Genomic DNA, 27,378 nt, shown 5'->3' with positions numbered 1-27,378 from the left:
ATATATATATATGCACATGACCTGCATGCAGCATGATTGCTGTCTGCTTTAAGTACAGAGAACAAGTAGATGTTTTATCGTTAAAGTGTTCAGTCAACTTTAGTAAGCTTTAAAAGTAATAATACAGCCTCCAAGATAATGTGCTCATAACCTACATTATTTAACTCAAATGGTTGCGTTTATTTCTGAATTCTGGCTGGGTTGGACAACTGATGGGTTTCATATATCTATTGTATGTAAACTTAAACTCCTGTGCTAAATGCTACGTATGCACCTAAAACGTAGATTTCAATTTTCCAGTAATGCTAATAATTTAGGTCAGGAGTTCAGAGGTGACTTTAATATGCAGACAATGCATAGATGCACTGAAAGAAATGCTTAATTAATTCTTTAAAGAGTCTTGGCAATGCCAATATGTCTTCATTGGCCATCAGCCTTTTAGCTTTGTCTGTCCTTCTTTTGTCATCTTTTTGGCAAACTGTATCATTGTGGAAGCTTCTGGGGGATCATCAATCTAAAAGGCAAGAATTTGGATAAAAGCAAAAATATTGTTTTGATCTCAAAATGCCACAGTAGTTTCTGATGGATAAGGCAACCATTTTATGGTTGTATGTGCTCCTTGTGAAAGAGCAGCATGTCGTCAAACACAGTGAAGTTAGCTAATGGATGAAATGGGCTTCCCCATTCAATCATGTACATTGATTGCATCTGCCCCTCATTGGCCAATGAACTCAAACTGCTTGACAAGGTGACTGCCCTCTCATTTGTTCATTTGTTCACACATTTAACATGTATGAAATAAGCAAGTGCAGGCACCTTTTATCTTTATAGGAACTCATTTCCTTTGCCCAGCCCAGTGAATTCCATCATGTAATGTAGGCCCTAGTGTTAATCCAAATGAATTAGGGAATGCCATCTTGACTTTCCTATTTTATGCCAAACAAAGCTATACTTCACTTGGCAGCAAGATTGATTTCTGGCAGGAGAAAATGTGACCATTTATCTCCAGTTCCATCTCCTGTATGCCCATTGGCTCCTCTTAGAATCCTGAATAAAATGTAACACGTGTGCATCCATTTTAAAACACTACACCTAGCGACAAGACAAATGTGACAATCCTTAAACAACCATATACTAGAAATTACAAAAAAAGAAATCCGAACTCACAAACGAGTGGCACTGTGTTTTCTGGAGCATCCCCTACTGTTCAAACTCCCTTACAGTCCATTTAGCACAATCGCTGCTAGAGATATTTTTCTCCTGTGCTGAGGATCAATATAAATGGGTGTGGTCATGACGAGCTCAGCTCGTCATGAGCACACAAGCACTGTGCTTCATGACGAGCTGAGCTCGTCATGCGCACCGAAGGGGTTAAGATGTTCATAGACCTTTATACAATCTGTAAAACATGTTGTAAACTAAGGGTATGATTCAGAAAGGGCCTCCGCACTCATGGCGGAGGCCCTGGAAGTGTGTGAAGGACCTTTGTGAATCAGGCTCTAAGTAATTTAAACTCTACCTGAAATAAGCAATGCATCCCTTAACTTCTACTTCCTCTCTTATAAGCAGTTTGAGTCTTCCTATTCATTTTTCTATCCTCAATTTCTTACTTTCGCCTCCTCTTCTACCTCCTCTGCTACTCCATTTATGCTGGCTATGGCCTCCAGCCAGCAACTTTACCAATAACACTCCTTTTCCTTTTCATTTTTTTCCAAAACAGGACGCTGACCATAGTCACATCTGAGTCTCCTAAAGGGGAGTGATTCTGTTAAGGACTGTGGAGGCTGGAATCAAAATAACGTTTCTGAAATGAGGTACCTCCCTGACCAAAAATTTCCAATAGGTTGTAGAGCCGGGATCTACACTAGTCTCCCTGCTCAGGTTCTACCAATGACCTTCTTTTTACTCTGGTAGCAAAATGCGTAGATCCCCATATCCACATTTTTTGGTGCAACCCAACTTATTCTGAGCAGGGAGACTAGTATAGATCCTGGCTCTACAACCTATGGTAATTTGTGATCTGGGAGGTACTTCATTGCAGAGACATAGTCCCATCTGAAACACTATGTTGACAAATACAGTGAATTTCATATTTTTTTAAAGATTGTTGCCTTGGTTTATGAGTTGTTTACTTCATACACCCAGCCGCGGTCAGCACAGGTAAGTGCAGTGGGACAGTGGGGAATGGCAGGGGTGGGGAAATTGACAGACGACAGGATAGGCATTATTTATTTATTTAATTGTACCTATTCCGTCGTCTGTCGACTCCCCCTTCCACCCCACCCCGCCCCACCGCGCTTACCAGTGTCGGCCGTGGCTGCATGCAACAACATTTTCTGGTGATGTGTCAGTGGATTGATTCCTTCTTTGGAGAGTTGCGATTTGTAGAAACACAAAAACTGAAATATTTCTCTACTCCGAATGACATGTCTTTATATTCTTGTACCCAACCTATCTAAAGGTTTTTGTTCTGCTGTGTTCTTTGTTGCATATATCTACTTATCTGCAGTATGAAAGCAGATAGCATCCATGCTGATAAAAGCAATACATTTGTTTAGCAAAGTAAACATTTTAGTACACATTTATCAACTCGGCAGTTCCAGCTAGAACACTTCACTTTGATAACTTTATTTCGGTCAAAGACCATAAAAGTGCAATAAAATATATACAAGCACAATGTTAAAATATAAATACGTCAGTTAGAACAATAAGAGCACATTTCTAGTGCCTTATATGGTGAAAATGTGCCAGCTGTGTTACAAACGTTTGTGTATTGATTAAAAATAGGTTGGTGATATTTTCAATTTTCTGTTAAAAGCTGTCAGTGCTGTTTTACTTTTAAAGCAGTAAAATGCAGTGTTTGAACAGGGCTGCTCTTCCATTTGAGCAGAGGAGCCTCGCCCCACTAGTTAAAATACCCCCATGCCCCAGAATTGTAAAATAAAATGGTACTAAAGTTAATTGATTAACAATTTATTTTCCGGTTACCCGTGTCCAGAGCCGAGTGTCAGGATGGGGAGGGGGCACTGCTGATGGTAGCAGCAGGCAGAGAGGAGTGGTGGGCTGGCTGGGTCAGTTTAAAATGTGCATGTCTTTTCGACCTGCTTTCTTGAGAAGGCCAGCCAGATGTGCACTTGAAACCTCTCAACCCAGCTGTCTTAGACAGCTGGGTTGAGAGCATGCATAGGCCTCCAGTGCTCCTTGGAGCACTAAGAGAAGCTGCTCTATCCAATCCTGGCGCTTTTCCCATGCTGATCTATAGCATGAGAGTAACACCAGGATTGGGTAGGGAAATTGGGGGGGGGGGGGGGGAAGGGGGGCTTGTGATGCGCTGTAGGAGAGACGGACAATGCAGTGAGGACATGCAGCTAGGTAAATGAATTTTCTTTTTTAAATTTATTTTCTTTTTTATGTGATTGTGTGCATTAAATCAGCAACATGCATTACACTAACGTTTTAAAATTAAACATTTCAACTTGAAAACGATAATGTAATGCATGCCGGCAATTTAATGTAATTTTGCGCAGCATGCACCCACCACTAACTCACACTTAAGGTCCCTTTGATTAAAATGACAATAGAAATTTATATATTGCATTAAAGGAAAGGTTAGGGAAATTTTGTGTGAGAAAATGCATTGTGTAAATTGTGAAATCTTCTGACAGTGGGAAGGAAATTGAATCGAGGTGATACGTCATGCTTCAGCCTGATATGTAAAATGCTCCTCGAGTTGTTTTCCTCGTTTTCTCTTTGCCCAGCAGTCTTGCTGGTGAGTCACTCTCACTTTTGCTTTCAGGTATCCTTTCATTAACAACATATGCAAAATTGCGAATGCTTTGGCAATTGGAAGTGACTTCCTTCTTCACGTGACGTCTTCCAGTCTCTCATAGTTAATCAGTTAAGGCTTATTTATACCCTGGCCGAAGTACTATAATTGGCACATGTTATTTTATGCCATTTTAACACTAGGACAATTTACATCTAAGCACAAATTGGGCCTGAGCGTGTGTGACTAAACTTAGGGGCATATTTACAAGGGGATAGCGCCACCTGGATGTCACTTTTAGCAATGCTTGGGTGGCCCTATCCCCTTCTCCACATTTACAAAGTGGTGTTTAGCCACTGTTTGTGGCTTAATACCACTTTGTAAATGGGGTACCCTTTCACGCAGGTATCTACGTATAATGGGCGTGCAATGGGTGTTCCACCAGAGCACCCATCGCTTTTTGATGCTGCTCCAGATTTTCAAGGATATGTAAATCTGAGGCACCACCAAAAGTAATGGCACGCAAGAGCAGGCATTAGGATGGCAAAACAAGGAAAAATACTTGTATTTCCCCTCGTTTCTGCTCTTTCTAGGTGTGCTAGCACACATAGAAAGAGCAATACGCCATGAATTAAATAATGACAATTTGCTACTTCCAACTGTGCTGCATTCTGCAGCACACATAGAAGTCATATATCGCCAATATGGATTGTTTATGTGCAAGAAGGGACATCTTCCTGTACATAAACAATCATTCCCTGCAATGCAGACACCATTGCACTACGGTGCAAGGTTGCCTGCGGTGCCACTAGGCACCTAATTTTAGTGCTAGGGAAAATACAGGGGTATGCTGTAGTGTTGTAAAAATGGCGCATCCCAGCGTTTCGAAAATGTGCTGCCAAATTTGGCGCAATTCCGCGCTCCGACATTTCATTGTAAATATGCCACTTAGTTCCAATTTCTATCATCTTCTGGGTGTGGCAATCACAAACTTGGGAATGGGGAGAAACACTGCGTGCAAATCTATCACAAATGCCTTCCTCTACCGCCCTGCTGGAAATAATGCTTACACTGATTATTTTATCAAATTCGTGGGCGACTGATGCTAAGTCATCCTGTGCCCTGGGCACCCCCCAACATTTGCTGAATGGTACTGGTGGTAATTGAATCTGACTGTCCCTGGGCTCAGCCTAACCAGGCACAGGGCCAGTGCTGTGCTAAAAGAGACACATTAAGAATACAGTTAAAACCCCTACACACACTAGGGTACACTAAGGGTTGGGGTACCCCTGTGGTTGGCATGACCTACCCTATCAGGCCCTATTAAATATTAGGGCTGAGGGGTTAAAACTACCTATAAGTCCCTAGCCCACAATACGGGATGGCAGTTTGGAGGCCAGCAGCTTTGCTGATGAAGCTGGAGGTCAGTATAAGCAGCCCTGGGTGCCAGGACTGCTTTTAAAAAGAGAATTGTCCCAAACTTGACTTTTGTATTTGGGGCACAACAAATGGATAACCTACAATGTTACAGCATAGTAGGGACCCCCAGGGTCTCCCCTAGGGGTCCCAGGGGCAAGGGTCAGGTATCTCTAAGGTAGACCCTTATAAAATGAGTTCTATATACCCTGGGTTGAGTGAAAGCTTGCATTTCACTCCCCACATTGTGATAAAGTGCTGCCCAAATTCGAAGTTGATGCTAGGAGCACTATGAAGGGAGGATCTGCAATATATCTACTGATTCAGAACCCCTAAAGTCTCCCCTAGTTGTCCCATGTGGTGGGGATCCTATAGATATAAGCAAAGTACTCAAATATATTTTTGTAAGTCCTGGTGCTGGAAAAATGGCCCAAGTCATTTTTCCAATTGCAAATCCCCTGTTACATAGGTTAACATGGTAGGACGTATTGATTAATAACTCTTGATAAGAGAGGGCTAGAAGGGCCCATTCAAAGACTTCCCAGAATGGTATTAATAAATTTATCAATATGATATTGTTGAATTTCTCCTAAAGTGTACATACAAGAAGTTATAAGACCTTCTTGTTTGTAAGTCCAGATTCAGCCTTCCAGTGGTCTACCCTGGTTGGTCAGAGTTAAGTAGATTAGCCAGGCTGCCTTGAAGAGGTGAAAAAGAGCCCCTGGGGTCAACTAGCTCTGTTCCATAGGAATGCCAGCCCAGGGAGAGGAGTTCCAAACTATGTTCTTCAAGGAAGAGGGCAGAGAACGGTGCCATTTACAACTCTGAACTTTCCACCTTAAGCTTACCTCCGGGCTGGAAAATCAGCCATTATGGATTTGGAAGATTTGATGCACTCTGGGACAAAATAATACCACACTCTACAGGGTGTGGTCATATCTTTGAGGAGTTACCCTGCTCCCATTGGTCAGGAGTGACCTCCCGCCTGACCCAGAGAACTTGGAATAAGTATCTGAAATGGGCAGATCCCTCCAGATCTGCTGCTTGAAACTTAGTGAAGCCAGACATTGCCAAGTTGAGAAGATTGCTGTGCAAAGGTTTCTAAAGCCTGACCTCCGAAGACTGCACCACCTGAAACTACAGCCCTGTGGATTACCTTACTGCAAAAGAACTAAAGAGTGGACTCCCTGCAAGCTACAGGTTAATAGAGCTCACCTGGACCATCACCACCAAGGATCCTCACCTGGTGAACACCAGGGGATTTGTAAGGGTTTTTTTCCAGGTGGATTGTGGGAACTAAAGACCTCACCTTTCAAGGACCATCTTGGAGCTTCCAGACCCTTGCAGTGAGTTTGAGACACTTTGGGACCCCTGGAGGAACTTCAGGAAGATGTCCAAGAAGTTTGGAGAACTTTGGAGCAACTTTGAAAAAAAGCTCCATAGAGGGACCGACTCAATGCTAACCGGTGGGGGTGAGTTGTTGGTTGGGGAGTTTGGGGGCGGGGTGGTAGGTTAAAAAAAGCAGATCTATTCGACAAGCCCACGTAAACTGATGTTGAATTACTGTTAACATTGTTGTCTTATCACCTGGCTTACTCCCGGATCCTTAACTCTCGCCGCCCTGCCTCCGGGATGTGGGCTGAATGGCTGTGTGATGCTGAAGTGACCGTAGGGGGTGGGTGATAAGCGGAGACGGGCAAGGTTACACGTATGCTGTACATTTCTGAATCTGCAATAAAAATTGAATATCAAAAAAAAAAAATAGAGGGACCGACTCAACCTAGCCAGACTAGCTGCCTGCCTTCAACCGTGATCCGGCCAAACCATCCAGGTTCGTCCCGCTAAAAGCTCTGCAGGTCCAACTTCCGGAGTTTGACTGGGAGTAGAAGAAATCCAAGGCTGGCGAACCCTCACCGAATCCGGCTTGGTGAAGAGCACCGAGGGACCCCAAGAGAAAGCTCCGTAAAAGTTTCTAAGTCCGAACGGAGAAAAGATGACCAGGAGCAATTGCAAAAGCCAAGCCGCCTGCCTTCAACCGCGTGTCCACCTGGATCCTGAGTTTGCCCTGCTGAAACGCTCCGCAGGTTGGACTTCCATAAGTTTGACCGGAAGCTCGTCGCAACGCTATCTGACGAACCCTCACCGAATCCGGACTGGCTGAGTGCATCGAGGGACCACTGGAAGAAAAGCTCCAGAAAAGTTTCTAAGTCCGAAGGTGAAAACTGTGACCGGGACCTACCGCGAGTGGTAGCCACTCAAGGCTCCATCGCTGTCAGCCTGAATCTTTGACTTTGAGCCGGTCTTTCGCAACCAGATATCCCAATAAGGTGCTATATTTTTCGAAGTGCTATATAATGCTACATCTTTGAAAATTCAGATCTCCCGTTCCCTACATTGGATGTTTGTCGTTTTGGTGTCATTTTAAAGATACAAATTGTTCCTTATTTTATAAATTGGTGTTGGATTTCTATTATGTGTTGTGTCTTAATTATTTACTGAATTGTTGTTTTTAAATGCTTTACATACCTGTCTTTGAAGTTAAGCCTGCCTGCTCGCAGCCAAGCTACCAAGAGCATAGGAATAATTTTCAAAAACCTATGCTGAGTCCTATCATGTGTTAGTGGCCTTATTGCCAGTGGCAGACCTACATTTGCCCCGACCAATAATCCACTTTCCAACAGCGACCAACTGCTCCTCCCTCATGACAATGTATTTGTCGGTAATTTATGAAAAAAAAGGATTCAGGACCACTGGTAAAGGAAATATTTCTGAAAGAATTCAATTCTTTTAGCAATCAAAGATTCTTACACGTTTAAAGGGTCTGTCAGAAACCTCATCCTTGCAGGCAAGGCCTTGCATAAAAGTTAGACCCTCTACTGGTCGAATTTGCCTGGCTCACCAAAATCAGTAGTTAGCAGCCACCACTGGCTGTTTGCTCCATGCTGTGTAATGCAACTTAACAGCAACCTGCACACACTTACAGGTGTGTTACTGAGCTATTGGACTGAATAGCAATGTTGAGGCTGATTCACAAACTATGCAGGAGGCTGAGAGATTATTTACATGTATTCCTTTCAGAGCTCAGCATTCTACTGAGTTGACATCTCAGAGTCTTGGAGAAGGGGTAATTTCCATAGGAACAATTTTCTAAGCCCCTGGTAAATTGGAACTTTTCATAGTAAAAAATAAAACATTTGTTGCTGTTTGGTGCTCCCATGCTGCATTTATGTAAATATCATCTAGCAGCTGCCTACTTTGACTAAGCATGGGCGGAAAATCCGTTCCGCTTGCGGATTTTGCGGATTTTCGGTAAATTCGCAATCGGCGAACTCTCGCGAATTTACCGAAAATCCGCAAATTCGCACGCCGCGGATTTTTTTTCTTGGTGATACAATATTGCGGCGTGCGGCGTTCACTTACCGTCATTCAGCGTTTGCCAAGTTGTTTTTCTCGATATTTTGCGAGTGCTGCGCCATTTTGGATCTTGCTGCGGGATCCCGCGGGAGTTTGGCGACGCATGGCGAGAGTTCGCAATTGCGAACATGTAGGTGCGGCGGGCAGCAACAATCTCGCATTCACGAAATTACAAAATTTGCAATTCTGCACACGAAATCCACTAGCAAGCAGCATAGACCTTCTGAAAATGATGATTTTTATCAGAATAACTCCTCAGGTTGACATTTGCCTGCACTTTTTGGGATTTGAGGCCTTTTGACTTTCTTTGGATCACTTTTGGATTAGAAATCAACTTTCACAAGTAAGTTTGTTTGGGGCATTACAGTTGCTGTTCTGCAGAAAAATTAGTTTTGCAAAACTGAAAGCACTCAGCAGGTGCAAAAGTTCACTCATCATTAGTAACCATTCCCTGTAGTACTTCCTGAGGGGCCCCTCCAGAGTTCAGTTGCCTATGTTTGTTTGGGGCATTACAGTTGCTGTTCTGCAGAAAAACGAGTTTTGCAAAACTGAAAGCACTCAGCAGGTGCAAAAGTTCAAACTCATCATTAGTAACCATTCCCTGTAGTGCTTCCTGACTGGGGCCCCTCCAGAGTTCAGTTGCTAGTTGCAGCAATTCTATGACCCTGTTCTGACCCTCACAGCAGGCTCATAGAATAGCTACAAGTAGGCCACAAGGGTCCTGGAAAAAAAATTGCACTGCAACAGAAAGCAAATTACAGATAAGGAAGCAGGTGCCAGACTGGAATTTTAAAACAGTGACACATTAATAAATCAACCCCAAATTAATTCATGTCAGTTGAAGCAGGGCAGGTGTGCTTGCTTCCCCCCCCCCCATAATCTACAGTGATGAACCAGAGGGTGGCATTGATGTACCAGAGGGTGGCATGGGTGAAACAGAGGGTGGCAGTGGTGAAACAGAGGGTGCTGGGAACCTGTGATGATGAACCAGACATAGAAACAACATAAGTCGCAACCGTTGCGAGCCGACAAGTAAGTTCGCAATTGCGAACTGGTACAAAACCCTCGCGAACTGGCAGAAACCCTTGCAAACACCAAAAAAAAAATCCACAAATTCGCGAGAATTCGCTGATTTTGCGGATTGCGAGTTCGCAAATACGCAAATTCACGAACGCCAGATTCGCAAAATTCGCCCATGCTTAACTTTGACCCTCAATATCGGACTAGCCTTGTATAAGGAATCAAGGAGTTGCTGAGCTTCATTGAAAGTGATGGTTGACAAGTGAACAGAATATTCCACTATATTCCACTTTGTGGTGAATGCAATTTCCAATTCTATACGTAGCTGATGAGACTGTGGTAGACAATGTAGTTCATGCTATATGCTGGAAGTCCATTATTACTGGTCTTTATATAATGTCATACAAAACTTAGATTCGGCTTGGGAATAGTAGGACTGTGGTGGAGTGGATGGTCTTTTTTATCTAAACACACAATCCCCAAAGTAACAACGAACTAGGAGTGATAACTCAGGCCTGAATATATGAGACTAAGTGTTGACTCCATTGGTTAACAAAATATATGGTAGATTTCCATAATATCCATATGTGTTGTTGCACTCCACTTTGAACACTGGATATATTAAAGCACACCAAACTGAACCATAAACAATATCATAAAAGCAATGTTCTTCTTGCTCAGGTTTGGAGACATAAATAACCTGGACAAAGATATAGCAAATATCTCACAACATAGCTTTGGAATAAAATGGGCTGCAGCCGTCCTCAAGTTTACAAATTAGACAAAGGTCTGAATTAATGTACACAATTTGGATTCATCTAATTCGGTTTATTGTACTGTAAGGTCCCTGGTTTGAAGACTGCATTCTGTCCTGTTTCATATTGATGTGCCACAACATGACCTCAAGAGACAACACAGCTGTGCCTCTGAGGCACATTTCCTCAATCCCCGGTGCCCAATGCCTCTCCTGTACAATTTCCACCAGACATAGATGCCTGGAGAACGGGTGGTGGTAAAAGTTCCATTCTCACCATCCTCTATTGAATTGACCATATGCTTTCTGATGTTCATGCAAGATTAGACAATTTAACATAGACCCTAAAATTATCGTCCGCCAAGTTTCCAAGTTCTGAAAGATCATCTTAAACTTATTAAGAATTGAAGAGTATACACGTCTACTTGCATCTCGTCGAACTTTGCCCAACTTGCAATAGCTTTGTGGATGAAGTAATTTGGAAGGTAAAGGTTTTTGCTAAAGGGATATGGAGAGGACTATGTATGTGGGTGAATTTCTAAGCCTATGGTTCGAATTGAACGAGGTTTGTACATAAACCACATGTACAAAGATAGTAAATCCTAGCATCTTTGCTTAATCTCTGAAACACCCAACTCCAAATCATTTTTAGTCAAGGACACATGCAGAACATGTTGTACATGATAGCAGTTGGTGTCATAACAAGACATAAATTAAATTCAGTGGTATCTATAATACAGTGAGCAAGTCAGTTTTATAGTGCATTTTGCAGAAAGTGAAAGCGTTTTGATGTTTTCTATAAACAATTGATTTCTAAGTTCTCTGCCACACACGTTCAAGACACATTTCTTAATTTTTTTTACATCAAATCAGTCTTTTGTGCTTTAATTTGCTGCAGTATTTGAGGATCAAGACCTGGTTTGCCCTCTAGACTTAAGGATGTGATACTTGGTAAATCAATTCTTCTTCGCCTTCAATTTTCATACCTGGGAAAATTGGGAGCATTTCAAAATGGTTTGAACACTGGCGTTAACCATTTACACCAATAACTGGGCAATTGTGTAGTCTTGTCACTACTGAGAATATCTCGATTTCATCAGGATGTTGCAGAAAAACAATCAATTTGCTCTCACCTGCAGTCTTTGCAAAGCAGTGCATAGCATTCTTTTCAAGTGTAATTCACTTACTTACATTGCCTCTCTGACCCAGAAGCTGAATTTAGGGTGGTTCGGCTTCTTTTTCCGAGCTTCCCTGAAAAGTGAGTTTATAATAGAAATGTCAATCAAACCTCCAGTACGTCTGCATTAGCAAAAGCCTTTCCGTCGCAGGGTAACTGAAAAATGATTTTTTTAGTATGCAACTCTAGCCTGAGGCTCGGTCTGCCCTGTTTGCTATAAATGTCCATCAGCGGCCGCAGTCCTTCATTTTTTTTTCATGGCATTTTGGTCATGTTGATTTCATGCACTTGCCATTTTTGTCGCACTCGACGTCCGTTAGAACAGGCCATTTTTCGTCATAATTTATCAAAAATATTATAGCATTCAAATAAAAAAAACATGTTAAAATGGCTTCAGACATCCTATGGAACAGTCACTGTTTCTCACACGTTTTGCTCCATTTTATTGTGGTTCTCAAATCTATGTGTGCATATATATTTATATATGCTTTTATTAAGGTCGTTTGACTCATGATAATTCTTGACGTAAACATTGGTTTATAATGGGAGAAATTAAGAATTTAAGCATTAAAAAATAAAAAAAGTTGGTTGATGAAGATGGAAGCCCCATACATCTTTATCTTTCTATCAATTGTCAAACGTACACTCTCGGATACAAAGTTATATATTAGTGCATGTGCAGAAAGTCGAGGATGGGTAAATGTACCAAAATGCCTTTGACATAATAGTCTGAATTTTGATTCCACTAATGTTACTGGTTATAAATGCATACACCTGGTTGGAAAGGCCTAAAGTCAGTGGTTCTTAACGTTTTGATTTCCGTGGACTCCCATTAATCATCACTGGAACCCAGGGATCCTTAAAGAATCACTGAAATCTGAGGACCCCCCACTGAGTCATTACTGGAAGCCAGAGACCCTGGTCTTAGCAATTTCAATGATTTTAACAACAAAATAATACACAAAATACTGACACAAACATTCTTCAACAAATAAATATTTAAAGAATCTACATTTTAATTTAAATAAGAAGGTTAGGCCTTTTCTAAATTCAATTGAGGCCACCCATTGTCCATACCAGATTTAGTTTAATGCCCTTGCACTGCGCTACAAATCAATGTGAGGATACTGCCTTTCCTTTTTAGGCTTCAATTTCAAATTTCTTTACATTTAGGGAAGGTTTACATTTTTTAAATTTACATTTTGCTTCTTTATCCCATGTCCACTGGTGAGGAGCTTCTTCCTTAAGTCATTTCCTCTACTACATGACATATTTGAATCGGTACTCAGGCATTTTGGGTCCTATGCCATAGACACACACTAAAACAATGCATGAATCATATTGAACCAACGTGATTCTTGTATGGAATATATGTGCTGCAATGATCAATAGACAGAAGCTGATGAAAGTTATAAGAAGTATCAAGATGGTGAACAACACAAAAAGTTCTACCATCATTCTGAAACAACATATAAATGCAGGCATATGAAATATTATAAACATCTGGCATACTCCTACTATGCAGACCCTAACCGGCATGTCTAGGGTGTATGTGTGTGTTCTGCCAAGAATCCCCTTAATGGATTATCCAACTCCATTACATGCAATGTAGGAACCCGTCTTGGTCACGAGCAGGACACCCCTCACAGAGATGGTAGTCAGCTGCTCAGCAAACGCGTGAGCCTGTAGAGACCTCTAGTTGTCAGCAGAAGTGCCTTCTCTGACTATACCCAGAAACAGGTGTTTATTTATTGAAAAAGGCCTTCTTGCCTTGGGCTGAGATTGTGATCAGACTGCCATTGTTTGTGTTACCATATGGATGAAAATAACAAACACATTTGCACAACGTTACTTTGGGCCTTGTTCTCAGTGTCAGGGCAATACGATAGTGTTCTGGCAAAGTTGACTTGTGTAATCAAGTTTGGTGTTTCCAAGAAACTAACCCTAACCCAAAGTGTCAAGAAGGCAAATTGTGTGTCAAAAGTTGATGTGACAAGTGAAGATAATTTTATGAAAGCCCTGTGTTCATGGCAAATGGCAACGTTTCATTCTAGTCCTAACCAAGACACATGACACCCACTACTAGGACATAAGTCGACTAAGAAACTATCTAAACATAAAAAAAACTACTGTTAAAAAAGCAACAGCATTTGTCAAGCAAATTGCCAAAAATCATACCTTAAAATGTTGATAGAAGGCACTTAAAATAGGCACTCATGCTATTTGGAGACCCAAAGCACACAGAAAGACAAAATTAAAAAATATAAAAGGTACAAAAAGTGGTCACTTTAAAACCAATTTGGTATATTAAAATCAAGCCGAAATAAAAAGTTCCCACCAAATGGAAGGGACAGATGTTTATGTGTTCCAAGTGGTAGACACATGACACCCACTACTAGGACATACATTGACTAAGAAACAATCTAAACCTAAAAAATCTTACTCTTAAAAAAGTAACAGCATTTGTAAAGGAAATTGCTTGAAATCATTCATTAAAATGTTGATAGAAGGCACTTAAAAAAGGCACTCATGCTATTTGGAGACCCAAAGTACACAGAAAGACAAAATAAAAAAATATAAAAGTTATAAAAAGTGATCAATTTAAGGACAGATGTTTATGTGTTCCGAGTGGTAGACAAAACATTTCTATTCCCACCGTCTGCAGACGATGCTCCCAGAGGCACACCTCAGAGCAGGTTGATAGAGCAAGTATGTACCCACCCGCCCCCCACAGCAGCCGATGCGGGAGTGAAATCAACCAGTTGGGTTCTGTTGAGTCAGAGCCAAGATACAATCAGTAGGTGGAGAAGCAACTCAGGAAGTTTAGTAGAATGCGATCAGGAGCAATGGAATCCGCAAGGAACAGCTATGCAAATGGATCTTTAGTGGGTCCATCAGTGCGTGTATGTCTGAAGGTTCAACCAATTGCGACTCCAAGCGCAAGTCCAGGGCACACTCGTGAGTGCACAGGAGACAGTGGAACATGGGCTGCATGCAATGAAGCAATATAACATGAAGCGACAGGTAGCAATTCCCACAGCAAAGGTGTGCCAAGCAATGCACTGTGGGTTCATGGCACAACAGGACATAAGGCAATGCCAGTTTCATTTGCTCTCTAAATAGGACATCAATTAAGGAGCAGAAATATTAAAAGCAATATGGAGTAGCGCCTGTATCTCCGAAGAGGACCTTTCCACATGAAGATCAAATGTCTTCCTAGCAGAAGTTAAGGCCACATCTTTTTGAAATAATAAGGTTTTCAGTTTGCTCAGGCCATCAAAACACATGTTGGTAAGATTCACTAAAGGCCACAGCGTATCCTCCCTAACAGTATGGGCAGGCGGAAAAACGACTTGTGTACAACAAGTAGCAGTGGAAGACACCGTCACCAAATAGGCAATCCCTGGTTTCATCCAACAGCAACCTTGACTGTTAAACATCAGGTAACTCCCATTCAAGAGTAATCTGAAAGTCGGACATATCACAGCCACCGGAGAGCTTTTCAAGTACCAAGACAAGTTTGCCACAGAGGCATTACATGCTTCGTGCAACCAGACATCTTTGCATACTAGGGACCCACTCAAAGTATTCTCGAAGTCAGAACTGCTGAGAAAAATGTTAGTATCCTTATTACGACACCGGAATTTGAAAGGAAGTTTGCAATGTTCATGTATGAACCCTTCACCTAACGCTTCACATCTGCGCACTTGATGGTGTTGCAGACTGTACTGAAAGTGGAAAGTTGAGAATGAGATCAGTAGTGTAATGTACACATTGATTATCCAATCCAACGATGCTGTTTCAGCAACGTTAAAAGGTAATTTCTCCAGTCTTTCAATATGTAACATAGTGTACTTTGCATCTTTCCATCCCATAACTATCTGTTGTTTGGAAAGATGGTATGGTGAAAACAGATTTATGAGTGTGTCGCCACAGCACGTGGCCAGAACGTAGTGTCTAAACTTCCCAGTTCAACAATAGATTACAGTTAAGGAGAGACTGTCTGAGTTATAATGCAGACATGTCTTGCTGTATGATGTCTATTGTCAATTAAACAATGTTACCCAAAGAGTATATTCTGGATGATAAGATAGTCATACCATTGTCCACTACTTCAAGAGCCTCTTCTAAGCTTGCCCCGTCAATATCACGCAATCTTTCAGCAGCCTCCTGTTGAGACATTTTCCACATCTCATTATAGATGGCATTAAGACAGCATGTTTGACGTCATTTTCGAGGACCTTATAAAAAGTCCAGTTGGTCCAGGTCATCAGATAAAAGAGACAAGTACCTGAGACAGTGTGGAGGTCTTTAGCCAAAAATGGCACAACTTCCCAACACTGTAAGATTTCACCACCCCTGAATGTTCAGTCTGCACATATCGCATGTCAGGCCAATTTGCTGTGAATGTATGACGTTACAGTGCATACATTTACAATGTATGCCTTTACAACACAGTTTTTACATCGCAACATCCTTTACAATGCATACATTTACATCGCATACCACTACAAATAATTTTTTTTAACTACATTTACAACGCATTTCATTACATTGCAATGTACCTTTACAACGCATACCATTACAATGCATACCATCAAATTGCATTTAAGTGTTGGATAGTGTAGGGGTAAAAATTACTATTCTAACTCCAGGTGGTGCAAAAGTAGGGTAAGTGTAGGATAGGATAGGGGTAAAAATTACTATTCTAACTCTAGGGGTGCAACAGTAGGGTAAGTGTTGGATAGTGTAGGGGTTTACTATGCATTGTAATGGTATGCATTGTAATGACATGCAATGTAATGCCTACATTGTAGTGACATGCGTTGTAGTGTCATGCGTTGTAGTGACATGCAATGTAATGGATGCGTTGTAGTGACATGAGTTGTAAAGGATATTGCGATGTAATGTCTGCATTGTAAATGTAATGCAATGTAATGACTGCATTGTAAAGGTTGTTTCCCTTTGCTGTAAATCCCTTGCTGTTACTCAGGAATCAAGCCTGACATTTGTTTGTGTCTAATGGCCAGGCTAACCATGGCTTCCAATTGGAGTATGCTGAATTATGCTTACTCTTATGCAGCATGGTGTCTATAGTAACCTCATTGTATGATGCTAATGTTTGCCAATTCTCAAATCATGTAAGAGTAGAAACCTGCGGTGTGTTCAAATCTTTTCTCTTGGCAAGGTCAAGACATGTTGTCTATTGCAGTTTTATGCAGGAAAATCCTTTGGTGTGGTATTAAACTGACTGTAAATAACGTCTCAGGTCCCTGGACCTGCCAATCTCTAGTCCCCTAGGCAGACTTTACATCTTATCTGTCCCTCCAAAAGTTGAAACCTGGTACAGAGAGCTGGGGAAGGAAAGAAGCAGAGTAAATCAGTTTTGTGTCTGTTAACATATTTTTATTTGCTGGTGACTCTGCAAGCATATAATAGAAAGAGACTGAATCAGTGATTTCATACCCAGAAAAATAATCATACTTTTATGCAAATTTCTTTGAACTACCCCGTGGTGGCATAGGGCAATGTTCCCATTGTTTAAAGTTAAATATTTCACGAAAAATACTAGCTTTGTTTAGAATATGATGTCTGTAATGTTGAAAACAAAACATCTCATCATAGTTAGCTGTACCATCATGTAACTCATCAGAAGGAAAATTTGTTGAATGCTCTAGATCAGTGGTTCCCAAACTTTTGACTCCTGAGGACCCCCATTGAGTCACCACCGGAAGCCGGGGACCCCCAGGCAATTTGTATGATTTAAATTTCAAACATTAGTAATTCTCCAAAAATAAACACATGTGCACACTTTTTGTGACATTACCGTGGCGATAGAGGCTTCGCCTTCTTTACAAGGCAGCAATAGGCCACATAACATGGCTTAATGTTGCCTTTTAAATAAGGCCCCCTGTCACGCAGTGCTAAGCGTGAAAGGGGTGGGCAGTGGGTGTTGCAGTCGGTGTTCCAGCGCATCACCCATTGATTTTGACACTGCCCCTTATTTACAAGGGCAGCATAAATAGGAGCCAGCACCAAAATTAAGACCAGGGAAAGCCAGGTCTTAACTTGGCAAAACGAGGAGCAATCATTTATTTCTCCTTGTTTTTGCTTTTTTCCTTGTGGCTTGCCTTGTACAGCACACATGGAAAAAGCAAAACGCCTTGGATTGTTAATGTTCAGAAAGGCGACCATTACTGCACATAAACAATCTTTTAAAAAAATGCCATTTTGTAACTTCAATGTGTGCTGCATTAAGCAGCACACATAGCAGTGACAAAACAGCATTTCAAGATTGTTTATGTGCAGGAAGAGGGACCTTCTGTACATAAAGAATCTTCCCCTGCATGCACTATGGTGCAAGGGTGCCTGCATTGGTGCTACACTGCTAAGTGTAGCACCAGCACTGGGGGAAGTGCAGGGCTGCACCATATTCTTGTAAATATGGTGAAGCCCTGCGTTTCTGAAGTGGCGGAGCCTATCGTTAAGCCAAGGAGGCTAACGACACGCTCCGCCACTTCTGTTGTAAATATCCCCCTTAGTATTTCATATTCAAAGAATTTGCAGAAAACAAAACAATTTAATGGGAAGATTGGTGCTGCCACTCTGTGACTAACTTTTAATTGGTTGGTTTTATTTCGCAGCACAGGGCTCCTGCTCCCGCTAGGGCCAGACTGGAAAACCAAAGCAGCCCTGACAAATGTTTTCAAACCAGTCGCTATACGATGCGCACCAAGTGCAGTGAGTGAGCCTGACCACTACAAAGGGGGCTTTGGGAGGCTCTCCACCAAGAAATTTAGGAAACAGTGGTGCATTCTAAAAGACAGTTATCATTATATATTAAATTGTATTAGCTTTTAACGAACAGTAAATAAAGACTTTACTATGCACTAGGATACGACAATCTTTGTTGGGATTCTTCAATGATTCCTTATTATCAGACTTCAACAGTGCCTCTCATCTCTCCATATCCTCTCCATCACATGTATTTAATTTGTTTTATAGAATCTCGCATACCATTGTAGGATGTCAGAGCACTTTACATCACACACATATAGAGACAATGAATCATACGTGTAAATCAGTGTATAGAAAATGTTACACAAGGCAAAGGGTACTACAAGGTGTAGGATTCACATGTAATTCATACTGGTAGGCATTTTTAAAGAGTACTTGGTCTAGAGAAGCACACACTTGGGATTTAGAACATCACCCAGTTGTTAGCATTGACTTTAACAATAAAAATGTATTTCGGCCCAAATAAACCTTTTTAGCAGCATCACGATTATGAAAGACTGGGGAAAAACATAATTCACTACCTTCTACCATGCAGTTTGCAAGCAGCTCTTTATAGGTCACTGTGCTAGATTACGGTTGTCACTTATGAACTGCACAGTAACAAAAGAATTTCTGTGACAAAAGCAGTGTAATACACTCCCCTATGCACATAAAATACTGTTTTTTTTAAATGCATGAGTCACGTTCTTTGCAGTAGGGGTATTAACACTCTGTGCTACATTAGAAAACTCAAAGCTGCGACTGGACAAAACTCTCATCTCTCCTGCAAGTGCATTAATCACTGGCTTTATTTTGACATTTTTATTGCTGCTCGAAAACTGCTAATTAGACAAGGAACCTTGCAGTGCTTTTAAAACTGCCTCCTGCGGACCCCCTGGGAATGTGTCACGGACCCCTGGGGGTCCGCGGACCACAGTTTGAGAAACACTGCTCTAGATCGTCTAGCATTTCATGTACTGTATAATTTCCCAATCATGAGAAACAGTACTTGGGGTGATGATGTCATTTGAAGAAATGTTAAACAAATATGGAATTTGTAAAAGTTAGGTGGTACCATACACATCAAATGATACCTTATCCCATACAATTTCATCAGGATATTGAACAGCTGAAATGTTCACAAGGGAAAGGTCCCTTTGCTCGTGGTCTGTTGAAGCATGTGGTTTCAGAATCAAGTTTTTCTACGTGTGCTGCAGAGTGTTCTGGGATGAAATGTCCATTCAGAAGGAGGAAGAACACTGTCACCAAACCAATCCAAAGGACCAGGAAAAGTAATGCAATTGTAGTCCAAATGTGTAACCATGGAGAGACAAAGTATGTTCTTTTCAGCCCAAAAAGGTAGGAATGGTGGAGGCGGAGGCTGTTCCGATCCGGTCTATCCTTGGAAGCTCAGCAGGTTGTGTTGAACTTGATGGAGACGAAACTTGATAGGTTGATGTAGACCTTGTTCTTTTCTGGATTTGAAAATGAAAGTTGTGTTTCTGTACTGGTTGACTGTACTTGTCGTAGTTTTTGCAGCAAGTAGAAGACATACTTCACTGTTGTTAAGTGTTGTCTCTCATTGGAGAGAGCATGCTTTATTTGTGATTACATCTTCCGTCTGAACCTCCTGCACACCAGCGAGAGGAGACTGGTAACCACTCAGGAGTCCATGTGGCTTACAGTTGAGAATCGGCCACATAATGTGGTTTGATCAGAACAATAGAGACAAACCTTTTGTCTCAATAGCCGGCAAGGGGCGGAAGGAGTACAGTTCTTGTAACTTCAACAGCCAGGACAGGCACAGGCTCCAAACTCTTTCATGACCACAATTTGTTCTCTGACCGAACAAATTGTCTGACCTTCACTGCTCCAGTGGTGGTGCCTTTTACTTGGACTTTGCTTTTTTGTCCCCAGAAATCATCCAGTTCCCATAAAACAGCCAAATGTTCTTTGATGTCAAATGGTGTTTCCGCAGCCACTGTGCTGGCATTGTCGAGGTCAGGGACACACATCTTAACCCCAAACAGAATTTCATAGTGAGCCCGACCACCCAGGGATTTTCTTGGCATGTTATTGAAAGCCCTCTGGACCCTAAATAGGTAATGAACCCAACTACGATCTGAGCCTAGGACCCTCGATGTTAAAGACTGCTTTAAGTCTCATTTTTTTCTCTCCACTACCACTTTTCCCTCAGGATGGTAAGGAGATGAGAAATGCAGGGTCACACCCAAACTTCTCATGGCCTCTTTGTAATCCCTAGAACTAAATGCTGTGGCTGGGTTATGTGTTAATTGGACAAAGTTAATGATATACCCTCTCCACCCTGAACAGTCACCTCAGGATATTAATCTAGGGGACATCTGTCTTACATGGCACACACAAGCGTTGCGTTACCTAGGGATTCAACTTTATCACAGCCCCTAGCACCTCTATGAGGGGAACCTCTGCAGGGCGTTGGTGGGCATTCAGTCCCAAATACACTTCTGGTGTCTTTGCTCCTGGCTCCCATTGGTAGAATCGCCTTTGTGAAAATGGTTATCCTTCCCCGTCTTCTATATGTTTTTGCACATCTTCCAGTTATACATCCCCCTTCCTTTTTCAGTGAACTGGACACATTCCTCTGCACTCTCATGTGGGGGTCCGGTCACCGGCGAGTCGCCCTAAATAAATTAAAGTTGTCAACGGACTGGGGTGGCTTAGGGGCTCTATCTTTTGAAGCATTGTTCCTGGCAGCACAGGTTCAATGGTTGGATGGCTGAGCACTATTTGGACGAGGCCAACTCAGACCTTGGACCTTTACTGATGTCTGCGATCTGAAGTCTGCTCCTCCCAGGAGCGCAACCCACAACCACCTGGCCATTGCAGGCAACGTTGGCGAGGACTTGCATGATCAGGTTACACCGCTTTACCCCAAAGACTCCATGCCAATGCCCTAATCTGCCACTGGTGGGCATTCCCCACAGCCGAGACCACTATACAGCCAGGGAGCTGTGGGTCTGGACCGATCATTCGGTGCTCAAGGTTGGCGACCTCTTCGCGGAGGGCCATCTTAGTACTAAGAGCCTATTACTGTTAGTAATAATTGCAAATGTGATTTATGCACAGAAATACATGACATTCATGTTTTATTGATTATTATGTGTGTAGATACAAACTTTATTTACATACATCACAGATGAAATCTCTTTTGTGACGCTCAAGGTATTTATTGTGAATGAGTGCATTGCCAATGCTTTACACATTGCCTCTGTGGTAAGCCTGACTACTCAGTGCCAAGTAAATCAAGGGTGAGTGCAGGTTACACAGTGTGTAATCACCTGCCTCTGACCTGAGTGGTAGGTGCAGTCTGCCTGGGGCATCGCCTTAGCCAACCTGAAAGTGCCAGTTCTAGCAGTACATAAATGGGAAATAAAAGGCTCATACATCATACAAAAATAGCAGGTGCTTAGACTAGCCCACCCCCAGTTTGGTGCCCATCGAGAGTTCAGTCCTCATGGCCACTTATTCAGCCAACTTGACAAAGGGAGCAGAGATAGCATTAACTGGGCTGCAGATGCAGTTCACTCCCACCAGCACTTCTCCGTGCCTCACTAGCCTCACGCCCAGCACCATCCCGTTCCCAGGTTCCTTTGAGTGGCAATACTGAAGCGATCTGTTGGGGCAAATGGTGGAGGTCATAGAGCATGTTGGTGCACACTCTGACACAGACAGAGAGGATACTGAGCACATAGCTTCTCTTCAGGTTCTCTAAGTGGGCACGCTGTGCTGGGTCACAGTGATATTCAGTATTCTGATCTCATGGGCAGTCGCACTGAAACCCACCTCTCTAGGCTTCTGTTCTTCATGTTCTTCCAGCACTCCGCCATACGACAGATCTCAGGCAGGCCCAACAGCAAACTAATCTCTCTGGATTTTTCCTCGGTACCCCTCTCTCAACTAGGCACCCCCTCTTTCCAAAACAGCAATTCCACAGCAGGTTGCAGTCTTCTGGGGTTTGGTCGAATGTCCCATTATGAAGCTAGCAATCAGAAAGCCCTGGATCACAGAAGCCCTTCTACTCACTAGTGGGTGCAGCCTTAGATGGTTATGCAAAATTCTGGAACACATAGTGGAAACTCTTTATGCAGTCCTTCAGGACTCTCTGCTAACAAGATTTCTCGAGTGCTCCTCCATTTGGTGTGTTGCCTTCACCTAAGTCAGACAGTCGATATTCTTCTGGTCATATCCAGATGAAGGGCGAGTCCCAGAAACTCTCTTTCAGGGCTATCAAAAAGGCTGATAGGCGGATTATGAACAGCTCAATATTTTTGGAGAGATGTTTACGACATATGCTGAGATTTTGCCTCTTTGTCTTATTGAGTCTACGATTTTTATGTTTTCACTTACTAGATGTAACCTTGTGCTCATGTAGGAAGTTACTGATGGTGTGACTGGTGCACAAAGGCATACAAATTAACTAAATGTCAAATAAGTATTTGTGAACCTCTTAACAATCTCTTGGTAAGAGTTCTGATCAGACCCAGTCATATAAAAGATTTGGAAATAATGCAGGTGTAGAAAGCTCTGCATCATAGACCATGCAGCTTCCTGATGATTTCTTTAGTGGTGATACTGGTATACTTCCATCAGGGCAAGCCACGCACTTTTCGAGTCAATAAAGTGCTCCTTTTATCATCTCTTCTAATGTTAGATACCACACTCTGATTTTAATTGCTCACTTAATAATAAGAAAACCTTGTCTGCCCTTATGCTTTGAGCAGTACACATTCTGACAACAGGCCTCAACTTAAGCTCTTAATTAAAATTGGAATCGTGTTGAGCTAATTTATTTATTTATGTTTAATTTGTTTTAAATGACTTCAGGACACGTTGAATCGTTAGAAGAAATGTGAAAATATGGCTGGGCCCATGGATCAAGCCCTTTTAATAAAATTACACCTGGAATTTCATTATACATAGCAACTTGCATTTCACATAGAATTAGATATCATTTTATGAAAAGCTCAAATTTGCATTTCCTATAGTGCATGTAACCTAAAAACAATTGTTTTATTTTCCTTCAGACCTATGAACACACATTTATGCATGAAATAATCTCAACTTTGAATCGGAAAAAAAGATGAAGGCTTCTCAAATTAGCCAAAATCTGGAGCAATTTGAGTTTGTTAAGGTATTGTTCTGGGACTGCCCGTGACAAGATTGCGTCCCAATGTTTAATGACGTCTTTCGTGTAGCTCGTATTGAGTTTCTTCCCAGTTCCTGCGATCACTGAGATACCTGACCCGCTGCTTGTCTCACCTTAGCGGGTTCTGGAAATGGAGCTGTGCTGCAGCCCTACAGAAATAGGCAGATGACTCAGCCAGGGTAAGCAGAGATGCGCGCTTGTGGCAAGCAAGAGAGCTTCTACACCCTGCGGAGCCCAGAAGAAGGGAAAGCGGAGATCATGCTGAGTGAGCTAAATAATCGCACCCAAAAGCTTTTATTTTATCCATGTATTTGATAGTATTGATAGCAACATCAAATGTCCCTTCATAGCCGCTTTAGAGTGTTGTGGTGCTCTGTAACATGTAAGCATGGCATCTGTTGCCATTGAAGGCCTGTCAGTCCAATCCTACCTGGCTATTTCTAACCACCACAGAGAGTACACACATGGGGGTACATTTACAGGGGGAGAGTGCCTTTAGAACGTCACTTTTAGCAACGTTCTGGTGGCGCTATGCCCTTCTCCATATTTACAAAGCAGTACTAAGCCACTTTGAGTGGCCTAACGACGCCTTGTAAATACAGCCCCTTTACCTGTATCACTTTGCATGAAAGGGGCGTACAATGGGTGTTGCTGTGGGCGTACCATCATAGCACCCATTGTATTTTGATTCTGCCCCAGATTTATAAGAGTGTGTAAATCTGAGGCAGCGCCAAAACTAGCACCATGCAATAGCAGGCCATTAGAATGGCGCAATTTGAAGAAAGACTTTAATTTCTCCTCGTTTTTGCTAAAACACCATTAAAGATTGTTTATGCGCAGGATGGTGTCCCTTTCTGCACATAAATAATCACTAAATAATGGCGATTTGCAACTTTTATTTGTCTTGCAGAATGCAGCACACATAGCAGTAACAAAACACCATTATTGATTGTTTATGTGCAGGAATGGATACCTTCCTGCTCATTAACAATCATTCCCTGCAACGCAGGCACCCTTGCACCATAGTGGAAGGGTGCCTGTGTTGGCGCTAGCCAGCCAATTTTAGCGCCAGCTCTAGGGATAACACAGGGGTGCGCCAAATTGTAAATAGAGCACATCCCTGCATTTTGGAAATGTCGGAGCGTCGTGCTGCCAAATTTACGCAGCTGTGCGTTACGACATTTCTTTATACATATATGTCCCTTGGTCTCCAGCTTTATCCAAGCATTCCCAGCACCACTTTCTATTTCCATATCCAAGTGCTCGGCTGGGGATTGAATCTTTCACCTTACTTTAAGAAATGTGCCAATTTGTTCAATATTTTTCTAGCAAAATGCTGTACTTAGTGTGCCTCAATGCTTCCACAAAACCAAGCTTTTGCTCTGTGCCCATTTTTTATACTGCTGAATGGGCTAGGGTTGAATGCCATTTAACTCATGATTATACTTGAGATGGGATGAAAGGTGTGCTCTAGACCCTCAAGGTTAATTCAATCTCTTTTTTGTTCCAATTGCAATACATTGTTTTCAACTTTGCTATGTGTCAGTGGTGTAAATAGGTGCAATTAGTACCCATTTTAATGGTACTCAGTTTATCTATTGCTGAGTAGATTCAAACTAATGTCCCACAGATCATAGCGGGTGTCAGCAGTGAGCACTTACATGCGTGTAACACAAGCCTCTACATCTCCTGCAGTCCAGATGGGGGCCAGCCATTCACGAGACCCTCATTCAGGCCAAGGTCAATGAATATCATTGAGTTATGGGAGACTCAGGGGCCCCTCATCACCTTCTTTCTGCATGGGAGGGGCATCATTTTGCGTCACACCACTGAGAGCTTATCTCACAGCGCCATTTTGATCCAAGCTGTTCTACTTATATTCGGCCAAACCACGAAGACCCGCCCACCCCCCTTGATGGTCCTCATTGAAAGTTATCTCAGCAGGTCCATCTTTTCACCTTCCTACCGTGTCATGATCAAGGGGTTTATGGGAAGCAAATGCAGAGCATGAAACATTTCTCTTGCTTACAATGCCTTTCCTTTGCATGAAAGAAGCCATACAAGTAAATGGATCTAAAGAATCTAAATTAAGCAGTTCTGTTGAATGCAGTGTAATTATGTAGGCGCGGACCTGTCTATGCAGCTATTGTTGCTTCCTCAGTGTATTCTTTCCCGGCACCCTTTGAAGTTCTGGCACTGTTGTTATGCAGGCTTTTATGGCTCTTCAAACGTGTTTCCCTGGCACAGATGAGTAGGTACCCACAATGCGGTAAGTCATATACCGAAACTAACCATTAAATATTAAGCTAAGATCGTGTGCTTGTAGCAGTTCAGATATTTCATTTGGTCTGGCTTTATAGCTCTGCTGTAGACCTATTGTTACCAATTGTTTAATATGCACATAGCATCTGCTTTGAAGACACCCAGAAGGGTACGTCTCTCTCTCTCTCCCCTCACGCCATTGGTTGTTTGGTGTTTCATTCCACCTCCAATGGAGGCGTTCCATTGCAGTGCACAAGGGACTAATTTACAGCCCAAAAGAACACTGAATCATCGCACATTCATTTTTTTAATGTCAAACATACTTTGAATACAGAAAGCAATCCTTTATTTGTTTTGTCACTGCAGCAGAATTTAAAAAATGTTTTAGTAAGGGCTCGAGTATGACATACTGGAGCACAACATTAACATTGATAAGCACGGGGAAACCTTTATTAAGCCAAGTAAGATGTGCACCAAGTGCATTTTCCATCAAATGGACAAGATACACCATTTCCAGAGAGAAGCCCTTGTCCTTTCCATCGACGCCGAGAAGGCTGTCAACACGGTACATTGTCCATACATTTTTGAAACTCTGAAACAATTTAACCTCGGGGACACATTTTGACAATGGATCTGCAGTGTCTAGAGCACCCCAAGGGTGTCCAGGTCAGTCAATGCCATACTTTCCCAGCCTTTCCCCTTCCAGAGGGGCCCCCGGCAGTGGTGTCCGCTCTCCCCTCTCCTATATGCCCTGGATATGGAGACTTTTGCACAAAGAATTATGGCTAACCCAGCGATCACAGGCATCCCCTTTTGGTGGCGATCATCAACTCAGCCTATATGCAGATGTTGTGATTCTCTCCCTTACCAACCCAGTGTCGTCCCTCCCTGCTCTTGTGGCAGAGCTCCATTCCCTTTGGTAGGTGTCCGGGTTTAAGGTAAATATGCAGAAATCTGGGACTATCACCGCTCCCGCCCAAGAGGCCCGTCTACTCTCTGTTCCCTTTCATTTGGGCAGAAGAACACATACCGTATCTCAGCATTAAGCTGGTCTGCTCGGTGGGTAAGTCAGTAACACTTAACTACATGGCCCTCAACTCTCAGGTCCTATCGTACTGGCAAATTGGCGTTGCCTACTCCTGTACTGGCTGGGCAGGATAGTTTTGGTTAAAATAAATACTCTCCCCCCGAATCCTCTATATTTTACAAGCTTTTCCTCTGACCCCATCAGGCCAGACACTTTGGGCTCTGCAGCAAGGAATTCACAATTTTATCTGGGATGGGGAAAGGCCACATCTCCACAGGCAATTACTCTACTGCACAACACTTGAGGGAGGGCTCACAATTCCCATGATGGTTCCCCGTATCTCAACTACGTTTCATGGTCGAGTAGGGTCGACCGGCCCCCGGGAAGCATTAGTGTTTTATGAACCAGGCTCCCACATCTGGAAAGAAATGTGGCTCCCACGTAAACATAGGGTATGGGAATGTTACTCCTCCCCAGTGACTGGCTCCATGCAAGGGGTTTGGGTGACTAGAGTCGGATTGACCTCTTTCCCCTTCCCCATGATGCCAATATTTGCTAACACCGACTTTAAACCAGG

General features: G+C 42.4%; 1 protein-coding gene across 2 annotated transcripts in view; it reads left to right on the top strand.

The window, feature by feature from the left end:
* LOC147732399 (opioid-binding protein/cell adhesion molecule-like) overlaps positions 1–27,378 on the top strand; it is a 2,769,197-nt gene that overhangs the window by 1,979,809 nt on the left and 762,010 nt on the right. The gene's annotated exons all lie outside the window — the stretch shown is intronic.

The sequence above is a fragment of the Lissotriton vulgaris genome, chromosome 2_1 (assembly GCF_964263255.1).
Source record: "Lissotriton vulgaris chromosome 2_1, aLisVul1.2, whole genome shotgun sequence".
Classification (NCBI taxonomy): domain Eukaryota; kingdom Metazoa; phylum Chordata; class Amphibia; order Caudata; family Salamandridae; genus Lissotriton; species Lissotriton vulgaris.
This window is presented reverse-complemented; position numbering and strand designations above follow the sequence as displayed.